We start from the raw sequence: 16,310 nt of genomic DNA, 5'->3' as shown, positions 1-16,310 counted from the left end.
ATAATTAGGGTGTGTCATATTTAGGCGATGTTTTTTTTTTTACTGCTATACCAGAAAATCTGGTAGTATATAGAAAATAAAAAATTATGCCACTGAGCTAAAGGTTTTAAGTCCAATAGCGGCTTAGCTCATCAAAAAATTCGATTTCCCATTTAAATAACACAGGAAAAAATTTTTTTTTGTTTCAACTGGACTTTTCGTTATTAAAAATTTTTTTTTTCGTATAACCTTCTTATGGCTTTTGTAGGAAATTAAATTTTCTACAAAAATATCTCTCTAAATGAAGACTGTAGAACCACTATTTTCGAAGTTATAGCCCGTTAAACGGTAATATCTAAAAAAATACACGTTAAATTCCATTGAATTTTCAATTTATTACTCTTACATGAATAATTGAATTTTACTGTACATTTTTGAGCATTAAAATTTTTAATTAAAGTATTGACTCGTTTCAATATAACAATCTAAGTCAAATTATTATTAAATAGTTATTACTATTGTGAAACAATAACACTTATGGATTGAAATCATATTTTCGCGCATATTTAAAGCAATATATTCCTCAAAAATTTATCTGTTTCAAGAACAATTTTCACTCAGCCGGACAGAGGCTTCGGGACTCCGCCACATTTGTATTTTCATTGTATTAGTATACATAAAAGCATGGTATTGTGTGCCTTCAGCAATCTAAGCTTCCCGACAGGATTTAGAATTTATGAAAGATTTACTGAATTATAAAAAAATAAATAAAAATATTTCAGAAATAGCGTCAAAAAAATTCAGCAATCACTTATGGTATTTATCTGAACAACTTATTTGTTTGTCATTATTTGATAATAATGTTAGCGCAGAAATCAAATTAAAATTAATTAAATCGATTCAGAAAAAAAAAGTCAAATTAAAAACTTTAAACGATTTAATGTAAAAAATGTTAATATTAATGGGTCATTCCATGTCAAATCGACCAATAGTTGGAATCGACCCCTTTCGATTTAGACAAATTTTGGTCAGAAGTTTTCTTTTATCATATAACGAAGTTCTGCCAAAGGAAAAAAAAATAAAAAATTTTTTTTCAAAAGATATGCAAATTTAAAATTTCGCGATTTTTCCAGTTTTTCAATTTTGTTTTTGTAATATCTCGAACGCTATTATAGATACAGGAGTCGACTTTCGTTCGTTTGAAAGAGGACACTTGAAGCTATTGAAAAAAATATTTGGAAAAATTCCAAAAATGCAAAATTTGTCAAATTTTGAATTTTTGAAAATCGTCAAAATGACGGTCGACTATAAATTTTTTCGCTCAAATTTTTGTATACTACCTTGTACCAATCTCAAAAGATCCTTAAATTTTTAGAACTGTGTTTTTGTTTTTCAAAAATATGAATTTTTAAATTTGTTAAAAAATTTTTCTTAAAATTTTTTTTATTATTATCTTAATCAAGTTTGGCAAATCGCGTAATTTTGATATTTTGAACAGTTGAAATTTCATTTAGTGGCATAATGATGAGAAAAAACATTAATGGTATTTTTTATTATTGGTTATTCATTTATTTAATAATGCATTTCAAGTGTAAGTTTACTTTACATTCTGTTACGAAAGTCTCTTTTCTTTAATTCTTCTTGTACTGTTGTTGCTCCTTTTCTTTTTCTTAACCTGAAAAATGTTATGACTGAACCAAAATATGTCATTAATGTTTTTTTTCTCATCATTATGCCACTAAATGAAATTTCAACTAGTTCAAAATATCAAAATTACGCGATTTGCCAAACTCGATTAAGATAAAAATAAAAAAAAAAAATTTTAAGAAAATTTTAACAAATTTCAAAAATTCATATTTTTGAAAAAACAGAAAACACAGTTCTAAAAATTTTAGGATCTTTTAAGATTGGTACAAGGTAGTATACAAAAAAATTTGAGCGAAAAATTTAGTGTCGACCGTCATTTTTGACGATTTTCAAAAACTCAAAATTTGACAAATTTGGCATTTTTTGGAATTTTTTTCCAAAATAATTTTTTTTCAATAGCTTTAAGTGTCCCCTTTCAAATAAACAAAAGTCCATTCTTGTATCTATAATAGCGTTCGAGGTATTACAAAAACAAAATTGAAAAACTGGAAAAATCGCGAAATTTTGAATTTACATATCTTTTGAAAAAAAATTTTTTATTTTTTTTCCTTTGGCAGAACTTCGTTATATAATAAAAGAAAACTTCTGACCAAAATTTGTCCAAATCGAAAGGGCTCGATTCCAACTATTGGTCGATTTGACATGAAATGACCCTAATTCCTTACTAAACAAAGAATTGTATGAATTTGCATCAGAAGAGTCGATGATTATTTTTAAAAGGTTGGAACTCCCAACTGATTTTTTAAATTTACATCCTGATCAGTGGATATCTGACAAAAGTTACAATACGTGCCTTAAAATTTTTAAAAATTTACCCGTTGTTAATGATACTGCGGAACGGGCGGTCCAATTGATGGAAGTCTACAATAAAAGCTTAACTGCTGATGAAGAGCAGAAACAGTACTTATTGCAAGTTGTAGCTATACACAGGAAAAAATTTCCAAATGCTAACAAGCAGACGTTAATGTTACCATTTTTAAATAAATAAAAAAATGAAATTTTTTGTAATTATAACGATTAATTAATAATAATTTGACTTACATTATTATATTGAAACGAGTCAATACTTTAATTAAAAATTTTAATGCTCAAAAATGTACAATAAAATTAAATTATTCATGTAAGAGTAATAAATTGAAAATTTAATTAAATTTAATGTGTATTTTTTTAAATGTTACCGTTTAACGGGCTATAACTTTGAAAATAGTGGTTCTACAGTCTTTGTTCAGAGAGATATTTTTGTAGAAAATTTAATTTCCTACAAAAGCCATAAGAAGGTTTTACGAAAAAAAATTTTTTAATAACGAAAAGTCCAGTTGAAACAAAAAAAAATTTTTTCCTGTGTTATTTAAATGGGAAATCGAATTTTTTGATGAGCTAAGCTGCTATTGGACTTGAAACCTTTAGCTCAGCGGCATAATTTTTTATTTTTTATATACTACTAGATTTTCTGGTATAGCAGTAAAAAAAACAATATCGCCTAAATATGACACACCCTAGTGGTAATGCTTCGCGTCCTCGGTAAGTCAATCCAGAAATGCGGTGAATTCGACAGTAGAGAAGCTAGGTGGTGCGTAACAGCTATAGATGCGGATGCCCTCTACTGAAACTGCTACAAAGCCGGCATTGCTGTTGTCGACTGCATTTTGGAAAGGGAGGTTGCCACATGACCAGATTACAGCTTTGGATGTGCTGTCAGATTCCCAGGGTTGGGTACTCAGGTGTTTATATGGCTCTGCTATCAGTACCAAGTCAAGCTCTAGTTCTCGCACGGATTGCATGAGCAGGTCATGCGCTGCCTCACAATGGTTGATATTGAGCTGCAGTATCCTCATGTTTGTTTGTTCGTCAACTTCTGGAGTGCCTCCTGAAATAACGGGCACTTATAAGTACCGGCATGGTGGGCAACATTCTCTGCACTTTCAATCTCAGCACATAATGCACATTTGGCTGAATTTTTACAATCAGTAATCTTGTGCCCTTCTTGTCCGCACCTGATGCAAAGCTTCGACCGGTCCACCTTGCTTCTGCACTGGGATTCATGATGTCCGAAATGCCAGCATTTAAAGCATTGAATAGGTCTCTTCGTTGCCCTTATTCGGCAATTAACCCAACCAATCCGGATTTTGCTACTTCCATCCAGTAGTTTCTGTGCTGTTGCTGCTGGTAGAATTACTGTGGCAATTTGAGTACCTCTATAGGCCTTACGGATCTTGATTGCCTCTAGTGGTATCTCACAGCCATCTCCAGCTTCCTTTTGTAGGGCACCCTGGATGTCGTCCTTCGTTGTGTCATCATCGACGTCTCGGATCTCAATTGCCTCCCGTGGTCCTTTGCAGGTTACTCTTGCGTCTTCTTTCAGTATGTCTGCAATGGTCTTTCTCAATGTTTGGCCTTTGTCGGTGTTCTTCCTCGAAAGAGTTATCAGCGTATCTCCAGCATTGGTCTTATGGATCTTCTCTACCGTACTACGGACCTGATCATCAGGGACGTCCTGTTTTATTCAGCGCAGGATCTCGGCGTACTTTGCTTTCTCTGTCAGCCGGATGATGAGGGCATCCGGTCTGATCCATTTCCGCGGTTTCTTTCGCTTGGGTTCAGATCGGGGCTCCGTTGTCATCTGCTTTGGGAGCACCTCTTTCTTCTGTCGCTTTAGCTCTTTCTTGGACTGAACTTGTCACAGGGTTTTTATTCCCTGTGTGCGTCCCTCCCTGCGCCTAAATTTGGCAACAGATCCACACTCGGTGTGTCTCTGAATTTATTATTTTATATTTATTTATTAATTTATTTATTGAATTGAATATTATTAGTATTATTTATATTTGAAATTTCTAATATTATGGTTATTAATTTAAGAATTAATTTTATCTTTATTTCAGACATTTATAATGAATTATTTATAATTTATTATTATTATTATTATTGTTTGTGTGCATTGCCGTAAATCATTGTCATATAGTACCTAATTTTACTATGAGTGATAAATCATAGCCTTTACTCGCATGGGTGAGGCCCTACAATATCGATCGCGAGCAAAGAGTTCATTGAATTAGGGAAAATGGCTAGAGAGGCCCTTGTTGTCGAACACGAGGCCACGAACGGTTTACAGTGACAAAAATTGAGCAGACACGTGGTGGCCCGCTTGGTGTGAGTTACACACGCGGGACCTCCGCTATTGTAAGGAGTGTGGATTTGGTGCCTTGGGTTGAGTTTCCTTTTTGGTGAGTACTCACAAGTTAAGATTGATTAATATCCGCACACCGCTGTCTCCTGGCTTAAATAATTTGTTCTTTTATTGTTTAATTAAATTCACTATCGATTTATCGGGTCGATCCCGTAGCGAGTAAGGGTTATTTTAAGGGAATACTTGTACCTATCCCGAAAGCCTCGTGTGGGTCCCTGAAATGGCCAGCAATTACTAATTAAAGCATTACACTTACATTAATTATTATTACGTTTGTAAATAATATTGAAAAGCTAATATCTAAAATTATCATTTATATTGGTTTAATTGTTTGAAATCTATTATATTTGTTCCATAAAAGATTTATTCTGTTATTTGAAAAGCAGATTTGGTTTTAAGTAACACCGTTTATAAATAAATAATTTATTTTTGTTAATATTTTCTGATTCATTAATGATTTATTTTATGTAAGTTACTTCCCGGATTACTTCCCTGTCATCTGTCCTTTATTTTAGCAGGATCTTTCGGAATATTACATAGATTTAATTACTTATTGTTTCTTACTCAGTATTTTACCCTAATTTTATTTTAATTGTACTGCAACCTGCGCTTTTCATCCGCATTAACTCGAATCGTTGATTGATTGTCCGGCGCGGCCCCTGGAAATGTTATTATTTTTGGTAATTTTTCATAAAAATTACCTTGCGTTCAAATGTGCACTAACCCAGCCTGAGGGGTTTCCGGGTTAATTTATTATATATTTAAAAGGGCGAGCGTAAAATACCTTACCCAGCCGATATCTCCGCCATCGGTCGAATTTAGTTAAATTTTGGGAAAAAGTATTGTTACAAACTTTTTGCCAAACTCCTTGCGGAGGGCTTTTCTTCAAATCCTTTTTCTTCATGGCTTGGCTGATTGCTGGGTCAGGAGAAGGTCGATCTTTTCTCTTACCTGACTTGCTGCTGGCTTTACTTTTGTCTTCCGGGACTGATTCACCGTCACCTTCGGCTCCGGTGTCTATTGCTTCGTCAGTCGAGACGACAGCCGTGACGACAGCCTGACAGGCTTTCTCCGGTGTAGCATGGGAAATGCGCTGCAATGATGAGCGCCACTCCTCGTCCAGCTTCTCAAACCTTTGAAGGGCGTTAACTACACCAGTCGTCTTGGCCTTTATCTCTTTGTGAATGTTGACCTTTGGTTGGGCGGAATCATTCAACTCACTGATCAGCTTTTCAAGGCGTTTGAGCGCTTGCGAACGCTTCATTTCAGCGCTTGCGTCAATCGCTGCTTGTTGGGCATGTAGCCCGTTTCCACTCTTGTTTGTTTCCTGTAAATTACTCATACTTTTTTGACTTACCAGCGCATCGTACGGAGTGGAGCGGGTTGTCATAACTAGGAACGGGTATACCCTCGAAGATAGTACTCCTACCCCAGTTCCCTGAGGCCTAGTCTACACTTAGCCAGTCCCGGAATACACGGACGGACTAGACTCGCTCGGAGCGGTGAAGATTCCGATCTCTAGCACTCACTGTGTACTCTCTGATCAAGGCCCGAGGTGGCTGGCTCCTGATCTACTGCTGTAACTTACACCTCGGCAGAGCAAGCTCACATCAGCCGTGGCCTGCGTCGTCGGAAACTACGACACAGGTTCCGGACACTCCTAGTGGGTTACAACAGAGAACGATTTTCTTCTTGCTAGGTCAGTTAGTGTGACCAACCCATTAAGGGGAGTTTTGTCCACGGGAGCGTATTTTATTTAGCTCCTACCCTCTGTACCTTGTCAACTAAGAGACTCAGTGTCATCCAAGGACAGCGAGCGTTCTCCCATCCGCTCGGAGAGACGCGCCCGGTAGCAGTATCTCTTCTGCCCCGAGACGTATGTATGTATGTATGTATGTATGTATGTATGTTCTTAATTTCAATTCTAAGTACTCGCTGGATGAATTTAAAGTTTTCCCATATAATTAACCTGTAAAAATCATTTTTTTTGCTTAAATTATCTATAGCATAGCGACATTTCATGATATTCATTTGACCATGGGCGGAAGTTGTAGAGGGATCCTTCCTCTTTAAAAGCTCTTACAGCTCATTTCCAATTTATGACCTACATCGCCAGTAAAAATTTGAACATTCGATTTTTGCTCAAAAGTTGTGGTTTTTCGATGTTTTCTCCTAAACTACTGATCTGACACCAAAATTGCAAAGGACCTTTTTTGTGAAGAATTCAATTTTCTACAAGATAAATTGATAGCCGAACCCTCCAAATAAATTTTCGCTGAGATACATTTAATCAATCACAAGAAAACAATAAATGACACTTTTTTATCGTAATTTTTATACTTTTTAATAAAACAACAGTCGAAAAAAAAAATTATAGTATTGTATATTTTTATATTTAACCATTGTCATATCGTTTTAATGCCTAAATTTTTTAAATTTTAAATTATCTTACAAATATTCTAATAAATATATTTTTTACATAGAATATATCCAAAACATATAGTCATACATAATTAATTGGAGTTAATTGAAATGTATCTTAACCTCCAAATGTCTCTCCCTGTTTTTTCATTCGGATGTCTTTGTCTAATACTACTACTCTTACTGCGAAAAAATTCCCACCCCAACTACTACTCTTAATGCAAAAATTATTGTTTTGAGGTTAAGTTTCGTGAATGTAGTTTACTCTCTATTTCTTTATTGTGCATATCGTTTCCTTTGTTCTATCTACACTTTGTATTGTTGGATTTGTACCTTCCAACAGTTATCTCTTTAATAAGTTAGAAAATGAGAGAAAAAATTGGAAATAAAGCCTATAATTATTTACTTGATTTTGAAATGATTAAGTTTAATATAAAAAAATTACCTACATATCGCGATGTTATGAATGTCTTCATGCATAAACATCGTGGACTAACTATTCGACGGAGTTCGAATGATGTTATCAGTGAATTGAATGAAATTTGGAGTAATTTTCTAATTCCTACTTGCCAACGACAACAGAGTATTAAAAAACTCGAAACATTCCATAAAGAGTATCTTAATCTAAAAAAAAAATCGAAAATCAGTGAAAAAATCAAAGAAACAACAAGAAAAAACAGATAAATTTAATCAATTATTTGATATCACAGACAATAGCAGATATCATTACATGCCAGATAACTGTAAAGAATTTCTTCTCAAAAGTAGACAATTGGTTAATTGTTTTCTATTAGCTAATGAGTTGTTAAGTGAATCTGCTATTGTTGATGATCAAGATATCGATGAATCAGTGCAATATGATGAAAATACAAACATCATTCAAAAAGAGTTAAGTAAGTATAAATTGAGCGTTATAAAATATATCAAATATGATTATGAGTTATGTTTATTCATCTCCTAACGTCTATTTTATTTAAAAATATATTTTCTAATATTTGATTTCTATTCCAGCTTTGAATCAAAATTCTTATACTTCAAATGCAACTAGTTTCAGAAGTCATCTGGTTAATCATCAACCGACAATGAACTGAAACGATGTCACTCTAATTTTGAAAATGAGCTAGAAGTACCGAAATCTAAAGTGGCAAAAAAGAATATTATCACACCTGTACTAGACTCAGCATTAGATAGAACCAATACAACCGACAGAAACGCTATGCACATTATTGCATCAGTTCTTTTAAGTATTGGAGAAGATCCGGAAAGTTATAATTTAAGTTATTCGACTATTCATAATCATCGTATGAAGCTTCGAAAAGATATTGCCGTAAATGTGAAAATGATTTCTGCCTTGTCATTCACTGGGATGGTAAATTACTCACTTCAGGATCTATGAAAGAAGAACGATTACCAATTATTGCATCTGGAGTAAACGTAGAACAGTTACTTTCTGTTCCAGCGGTAGACAGAGGAACTGGAGTGAAAGAAGCTCATGCAATTTATACCGTCCTAAATGAGTGGAATCTTATCGATTGCGTTAAAGCATTTTGCTTCGACACGACTGCTGTAAACACTGGTAAATTTAGAACTTATAAATATCTTCTATGCGTTAATGATCAACATAATAGAACTAAATTATTTTTTAGGGATTAATTCCGGTGTGTGCACTTTATTGAAAAAGAAATTAGGTCATGATGTACTTTATTTAGCGTGTCGTCATCATATTCTGGAAATAATATTAAAAAATGTTACTGAAATCGCTTGGCCAGTAACTAACAGTCCAAACGTTCCAATATTTAAAAGGCTAAAAGATAATTGGGCTAATATTAACACATCTTTGTATGATATCGGCATCGAAGACGACATAATTAAAGATGTCTTGCATGAGAATAGGAATAATATTCTAGAATTCATAGAGGATCAATTCCAGGTAAAAATCCTTTCATAAACATTATGCTGTTGACCTCAGTCTGTTTAATTTCAAATAATATTTCGTAAAATTATGTCTTATTCAATTTTTTTTTGTTTCATTAGCAACATCAGCCGAGAAATGACTACAAAGAGTTACTAGAGTTATCTTATATCTTTTTAGGAGGAATACCAAAGAACGGGGTTAAATTTAAAAAACCTGGAGCTATGCACCACGCTAAATGGCTTGCTAAAGCAATATATTGCCTAAAAATATACATGTTTAGGAATCAATTTGCCATAAATGCATCAGATCTTCGTTCTTTGCGTGAAATTTGTGTTTTTATAGTTAAATTCTATATTAAAATATGGTTTAATGCGTCGAAAGCAATCCAAGCACCTTACAGTGACCTTGAATTATTTAAAAGCTTGATTAAACATAAACAAGTTCATCCCAAAATTGCTGAAGCAGCTCTGGATAAATTATCGAATCATTGTTGGTACCTTCATGAACAACTTGCCTGCTTAGCTCTTTTTGACGGGGCTGTCACGCGTGGAGAAAAACTTAAAATAATATATAATATGAAAAATAAAGACTCAACAATAACTAATTATGATATTTAACGCTTGGATGTGAAACACGTAGAGATGAAATCAAAAAATGTCAGTGATTTTGTTAGTAAAGAATCAAATTTCATCTTTAAACAATTCAAATTGTCATACGATTTCATGGATAATGATTTTGATTCATGGAATAATAATGCATCTCATCAAGAATGTCTTAATACATTTAGTAATTTAAGAGTTGTTAACGACACTCCTGAGAGAGGGGTTGCTCTCATTGAAGAGTTTAATAATTGCTTGACAACCGATGAAGAGCAACGACAATACCTATTACAGGTTATCCAAAACCATCGCAAAAATTATTCGACGTGTTTAAAATTTAATTACAAATCATTATCATCTTAAATTAATTTATTCGTTGAGTACGTGATACAAAATACAAATTACTTTGTTGATAAAAAGATAACATAGTTTTAAAATGTATATAAAAAACAATTTAATTCTAATTTTCTAGTTAATGCGTACTGTATTTATACTTACCGTAACTCCTTACGGTTTATAACTCCTTACGGTTTATAACCGTAACTCCTTAATGTTTATAAACATTTATATATATCATTATTATTTTTATTATTAAGATTAATTTCACATTTGTGACCCATTAATAAATTTTTTTTCAACTGTTGTCAGATCAGTAGTTTAGGAGAAAACATCGAAAAACCACGACTTTTGAGCAAAAATCGAATGTTCAAATTTTTACTGGCGAGGTAGGTCATAAATTGGAAATGAGCTGTAAGAGCTTTTAAAGAGGAAAGATCCCTCTACAACTTCCGCCCATGGTCAAATGAATATCATGAAATGTTGCTATGCTATAGATAATTTAAGCAAAAAAAATGATTTTTACGGGTTAATTATATGGGAAAACTTTAAATTCATCCAGCGAGTACTTAGAATTGAAATTAAGAGCTATACTTTGGTGAGAATTTTTGTTTCTATGTTTAGAACAATATTTCGTCAATGGAGTAAGAAAAAAAAAATAGTCGTCCCAAATGAAGCACCCTAATGTATGTATGTATGTTTTTTTTTTTTTTTTTTTTTTTTTTTTTATAGAGGAGGTAAAATACATTTACGTATGCCAGGATTTGGTGTTGGTGCCAGGACTAGGTATTCGTGCCTGGGTATGTCGGACTCAGAAGTCAATATTATTTTGCAACAATACCGACTTAACATCCTCCTCTCTCCTTTCCCCATAGATGTTACAGGGAAGACTTGATCGGGACCGCGTTAGCATTACTTCGATCCAGTCCATGTTGTGTCTCACGACACCTACTTCTTGTTACTACTGGTTTCTAATCCCTTTCTGCGATTTTTTCGTTTAAAAGGCGCTGCGCGTAGGCTGCGACAGCTGACCGGTTTTCTTCTTTTGTGATCATGCAGGTTACCAAGCTCTCAGGGGAGCGCGTTGTGCCTATTGTTTCTTCGGTGCTGATTCTGTCGTCCTTCCACCGATCACACTCGAAAAACGTGTGCTCGGCGTTGTCAATTTTGTCTGGGCAGTATTTGCACGTTGGTGTGTTGTGCAAACCCATCTTGAAAAGATAGGCATTGAACTGCCCATGTCCCGTCAATAGCTGGGTCAGGAAGAAGTCCGTGTCCCCGTGCTTTCGAGAAAGCCAGACGTTGATGTTTGGGATCAGGCGCGCTGTCCATCTGCCCGTCTCTCCAAATGTCCATCGGTCCTGCCACTCTTGCTGCGTTTCCGCCTTTATCCTCGTTCTTGCGTCCTTCATGTTTTCGTCACTATCTTTAGCGTCATAGAGTTTAACTCTCTCGAACGCTAATAGGTCGATGGGCGTGGCTCCCGCAATGACCAATACAGCCGCTTCGGAAACTGTGCGGTAGACGCAGGCAACTCTGAGAGCGCCTCGCCGCTGTACTGCTGCTATCTTTCGCCCGTAGGTCTGCCCATATCTCAGCTCCATAAAGCAGTACCGAGTGGACTGCTTCTAGAAGAACTCTTCTCTTTTTTGTTCTTGGTCCCATGGTGTTGGTCATAATTCTTGCTAGGCTAGACACCGTCTTGCTGGTTTTCTGGCATACATTATCGAGGTGTTCGCGAAAAGATAGTTTCTCGTCTATCATTACCCCCAGATAGCGCAGGGCCCTTGTTGACGTTGGTGTTGTTCCTCCCATGTCTACAGCGAATGGTTTTGCGAACCATTTTTGACGAGTCAGAACGACCATCTCGGTTTTGCGCTTGGCGAGTTTCAGGTGGTGTTTATCGAGCCAAGTCTCGACGGCATCAATGGTTTCCCAAACTAGTAGTTCGGCCTCCTCTACGCTGTCTACTATTATCGTGGCCGCGACGTCGTCTGCAAAGCCCGTTAGCTCTACTTGCTTTAGTAACACAGCCGCGGCATAGAGGCGTCACATGCGGCAGCAATTTCCTTCATCGTATTTAGCACTGCCTTTTCCGTCTCGCTGCAGGTATCCGGAGTCGGGTTGTTCTGAAGGATAGACCAGCTTCGTGCAAGTGAAGCTTGCAATGCCTCTGGATCAAGCCTCTTGGCATTCCACTTCCGCTTAGAAAGGTCGCGTTGTGAAACCGAAGCAGATGCCAATCCAATGTTGAATGTCACGAACTGGTGATCACTGCCACTGTATTCTCGGATACAGTCCAGTCTTCGATCATGTTAACAGTCCTTGGAGTCGCCAACGAGATGTCGAGGATGGATTCTTGGTACCCTGGTCTTCTAAAGGTCGTGGTGCTCCCGGTGTTCAGCACTATAAGGTCGAGTCTAGCCGCGACGTCAGCGACCTCGTTACCTCTGGCGTCGGAGAAAGCAGCGCCCCACTCAGTCGATTAAGCGTTTAGGTGAGAGATAGACGCTCATGAAGTAGGTTGTGGGGGTTCGAATCCAGACAAAACCCGCTCCACTTCCGCTGTTGTTGACGGTAACGTTCTTTGTGTTCACAATCCAAATTGCTGCCATGCCAGTTTCGTCTGCGAACCATGTTTTACCTTCGATGTTTAGATATTGCTCGTAGATAAAGCAGACGTCGATTTTATCTTCAAAGACACGCTGGCGCAGCAGGTTTTGCGCCAAGGTGCACCTATTCAGGTTGCCTTGTAGTATGCGTGTCATTTCTGCCCTCTCGTGGCTTCTACAAGTGCTGTGCAGAATGCCTTGCAAGCTCCAGTGCCAGAAATATGGCATAGACTATCCTGGGCATTTTTGTCCGGAGCACAAAGGAAGCATTTTGGCTTCTCCGTGCAGTTTACGGCCTTGTGGTTCTCTCCGCCACATTTGTAGCGGCACTTGCTTCTGTCTGCTCCCGCACACTGACGTGTTTGGTGTCCAAAACCAAGACATTTAAAACAGCGTGTTACTTTTGCAACTGGGCGTATACGACAGTTCACCTAACCGATCATTATACGGGCCTTGTCAAGGGCCTTAATCGCAGTGGCCTCCTCTACTTCGGAGAAGGCTGCCCGATTGCCTCGTGGTGTAGGTTTTGTCAAATTTACCCGTTTGACCTCCAGGCTGTCAGTGAATTCACGTTTAAGTGCTTCACGGACTTCGCTCTCGGTAGAGATTTCATCCAAGTCGAGGATCTCGATCGTTGTTGTTGGTGTTAGCGTCTTGACTGTGCCGATGTTTGCAGTGGCTACCTTTACTGCATCGGTGAAAGCCTTGCTGTCTTCGGTCTTTCGAGCCATTTCAAGGAGAACGCCTCCGTGTTTCGTCTTTTTAATAGACTTTATGTCCACGCCCGTCTCGACAGGGCTTACTTTGGCCTTGATTTCCTTGAGGAGATCGGCGTTTGTTCGCCCTTCAGCTGGTTGGACAAGCACAGCTTTAGTTCTTGTCTTCTTCCTTCTCGGTTTCTTGGAGCCACCGTTGTTTAGCTGGTTTTGGGCTGTAGCAGATTGAGCCGCTGGCTCCTGTTCTTTCTTTTTCTTGTTTTGCCGAGTCACTTTAGCCCAAGTTTCATTCCGGGCTGTCTTTTTCTGTGCTGGCTTGTCAATTTCTGCGGAAGGACTGGGCGTGGACAGCGACCTCTTCTTGTTGTTGCCCTCTCCTTGCTGTGATAATTTCTTAGGAGTGACCAGAGGTGGCTGTGATTTTTTGCTTAGACTCGGAGATGTTTGAGTCGTTGACGCCGACGTCGTTGGTGATTCGTTGGTCAGCCTATATGCCGTACTAATAGACGTAACTAATTTTCTGATCTCATGATGGAGATTCTTCTTGTCTTTTATGAAGTCGTCTAACTTTTCGATCTTGCTGCCGAGCCTCTCCATTGGTGACTGTTGGCCTGTAACGGTCGGTACAGAGTTGATTCTTCCTCGGTAGGTTTGATTAGTGACAGGAGCAAAAGATCCTCACACTTTTTGGAGGAATGTTGCTCAGCTGTCCGTTCTCTGCCATCTGGGCTGATTTCGTACTCCCTGTAACCATGCTAGCATTGCTAGACAGCAGAGCCATGGGGTCTGATCCGCTGTTCAAACGGTCGCTTGATAACGACGAGTTTAGGCCCGTTTGTACGCCTTCCCTCGCCGGCACTGAGGTATCCCCCCTCTGCACCATAGACGATGTTTGAAATTGATCTGTCATTTTTATATCATCTTTTGCTAGGTTTTGGTCCATCCCGAGTATTCTATTTCCTCGGTACCCGACGCATCTGACGTGCAGATATGCCGGACATTTCCCTATCCGCCACCTGGGGAGGCGCCCGATGCGGGACCCAGCAAGCCTGACACGAGGTATGTATGTATGTGTGCGTGCGTGTGTGTGTGTGTGTTTTTTTTTTTTTTTTTTAGGGGGGGGGAATCCTTTTTACGGATTCTAGGCATAGCTGTTTGGCCTGGATATGTAGCGACTCGACGCAGCGTCATACTAAATCTCGACACTAACGCCCCTACCCACTAAACCCTAAACCCCTTTTCCTTCTTTCCTCTAATCCCTCATGGAAACCGCCGTCAGGCATTACTTCGTGAAGGGAGGATCTAGCTACTGCTCTTCCTTCTGGTGGCTAAGGTGTTAACTACCTTCCTTCTATCTTCTGCTATTTGCTCTTTTTCTTTTTCTTTCGGTGGAACGCAAGTCTTTAAGGACTTCTGTTGCAAACGTGTTGGTAGCGTTCCAGGCAGCTTCTGATGACAACATTGCTTCTACTAGTGAATCTGGTTGCATTCTCTGGTTCAGGATCCTCTCCAGTTCTTCACGCTGTGGATCGAAACGAGGACATACAAAGAAGACGTGCTCCGCGTCTTCAGCAGCTCCTGGGCAGGACGGGCACTCCGAAGAGTCATCGTGCTTAAAGCGGTGTAGATACTCTCGAAAACACCCATGTCCCGACAACATCTGCGTAAGATAGTAATTGACCTCACCGTGATTCCGGTTAAGCCAAATGTCGATCCGAGGTATGAGACGGTGCGTCCACCTACCCTTCTCTGCAGCATCCCATTGTAGTTGCCATCGGCCTATGCTGTTCTGCCGTTCTTCAATTCTAAGTTTTTCAGGGCTCAGTGCAGTTGACCTTTTTCATTGGTAAAGGGCCCGTCTTTCCTCTGCTAGAACTCTAAGAGGTAGGGTTCCAGCAATGACGCACACTGCTTCTTCTGATATAGTGCGGAAGGCACTAGCTACTCGTAGGGCACTCAGTCAATATACTGGTCCAGCCTTTCTCCATGATTCTTGCGTCTTTAATGCGTCGGCCCAAATGGATATTCCGTAAGTGAGCACCGATATGACTACTGATGACAATAATAGCCTCCTGCTCTGTTTTGGGCCTCCGACGTTCGGCATCAGTCGTGCGAGACTAGCCCTCATTACTGACGCTTTGGCACTGACATGTTCCACTTGCTACTTGAAGTTGAGTCGGGCATCAATCATCACTCCCAAATATCGGATATAAGGTTGTGATGTGATTTCTTGTTCGCCGACTTTCAGCTTAATGGTCTCTTTTCTGCTGGTAATAAGTACTGCCTCAGTCTTGTGTTGCACCAGTTGCAGGTTCACTGCGTCCATCCACCGGTTAACGTGCTCTGTGTGTGTGTGTGTGTGTGTGTGTGTGTGTGTGTGTGTGTGTGTGTGTGTGTGTGTATGTGTGTGTGTGTGTGTGTGTGTGTGTGTGTGTGGACCGATTGATTTTTAGAAATTTCGAAAAATCTCAAAAAAACGAAAAAAACAATTTTTTTTGAAAGTAGTTTTTCGAAATATCTTTTAAACGGCTTTATCGATTAACTCTAAGAACTTATCCGCTCTTAACCTTGAAAAACCATGTCAACTGCCGCTAATCCAGTCAAAATCGGTTGATTCGTTTAAGAGATATCGTGACGAAAGAAAATTGAAAAAAGTATTTTTTTTCACTTAACTTCGACATTTCTTTTCGGATCGTTTTTAATGAAATAGAATAATTTTTAAAGCTCAAAAAACTGCATCGATCGCCGCTAAGAACGTAAAATCGGTTGATTGGCTCGAGAGATATCCTCAACGAAATATTTGGAAACAAGTGTTTTTTTTACCATAAATCCTTTTTACCATAAAGGTTGATTTTATTAAAAAAAAGCGTCAGTTGAAAATCATACAATGATAAAATTGAA

Source organism: Cotesia glomerata, linkage group LG2 (genome assembly GCF_020080835.1).
Source record: "Cotesia glomerata isolate CgM1 linkage group LG2, MPM_Cglom_v2.3, whole genome shotgun sequence".
NCBI classification, from domain to species: Eukaryota; Metazoa; Arthropoda; class Insecta; order Hymenoptera; family Braconidae; genus Cotesia; species Cotesia glomerata.
The sequence above is the reverse complement of the archived record's forward strand: the minus strand, read 5'-3'. Positions refer to the sequence as shown.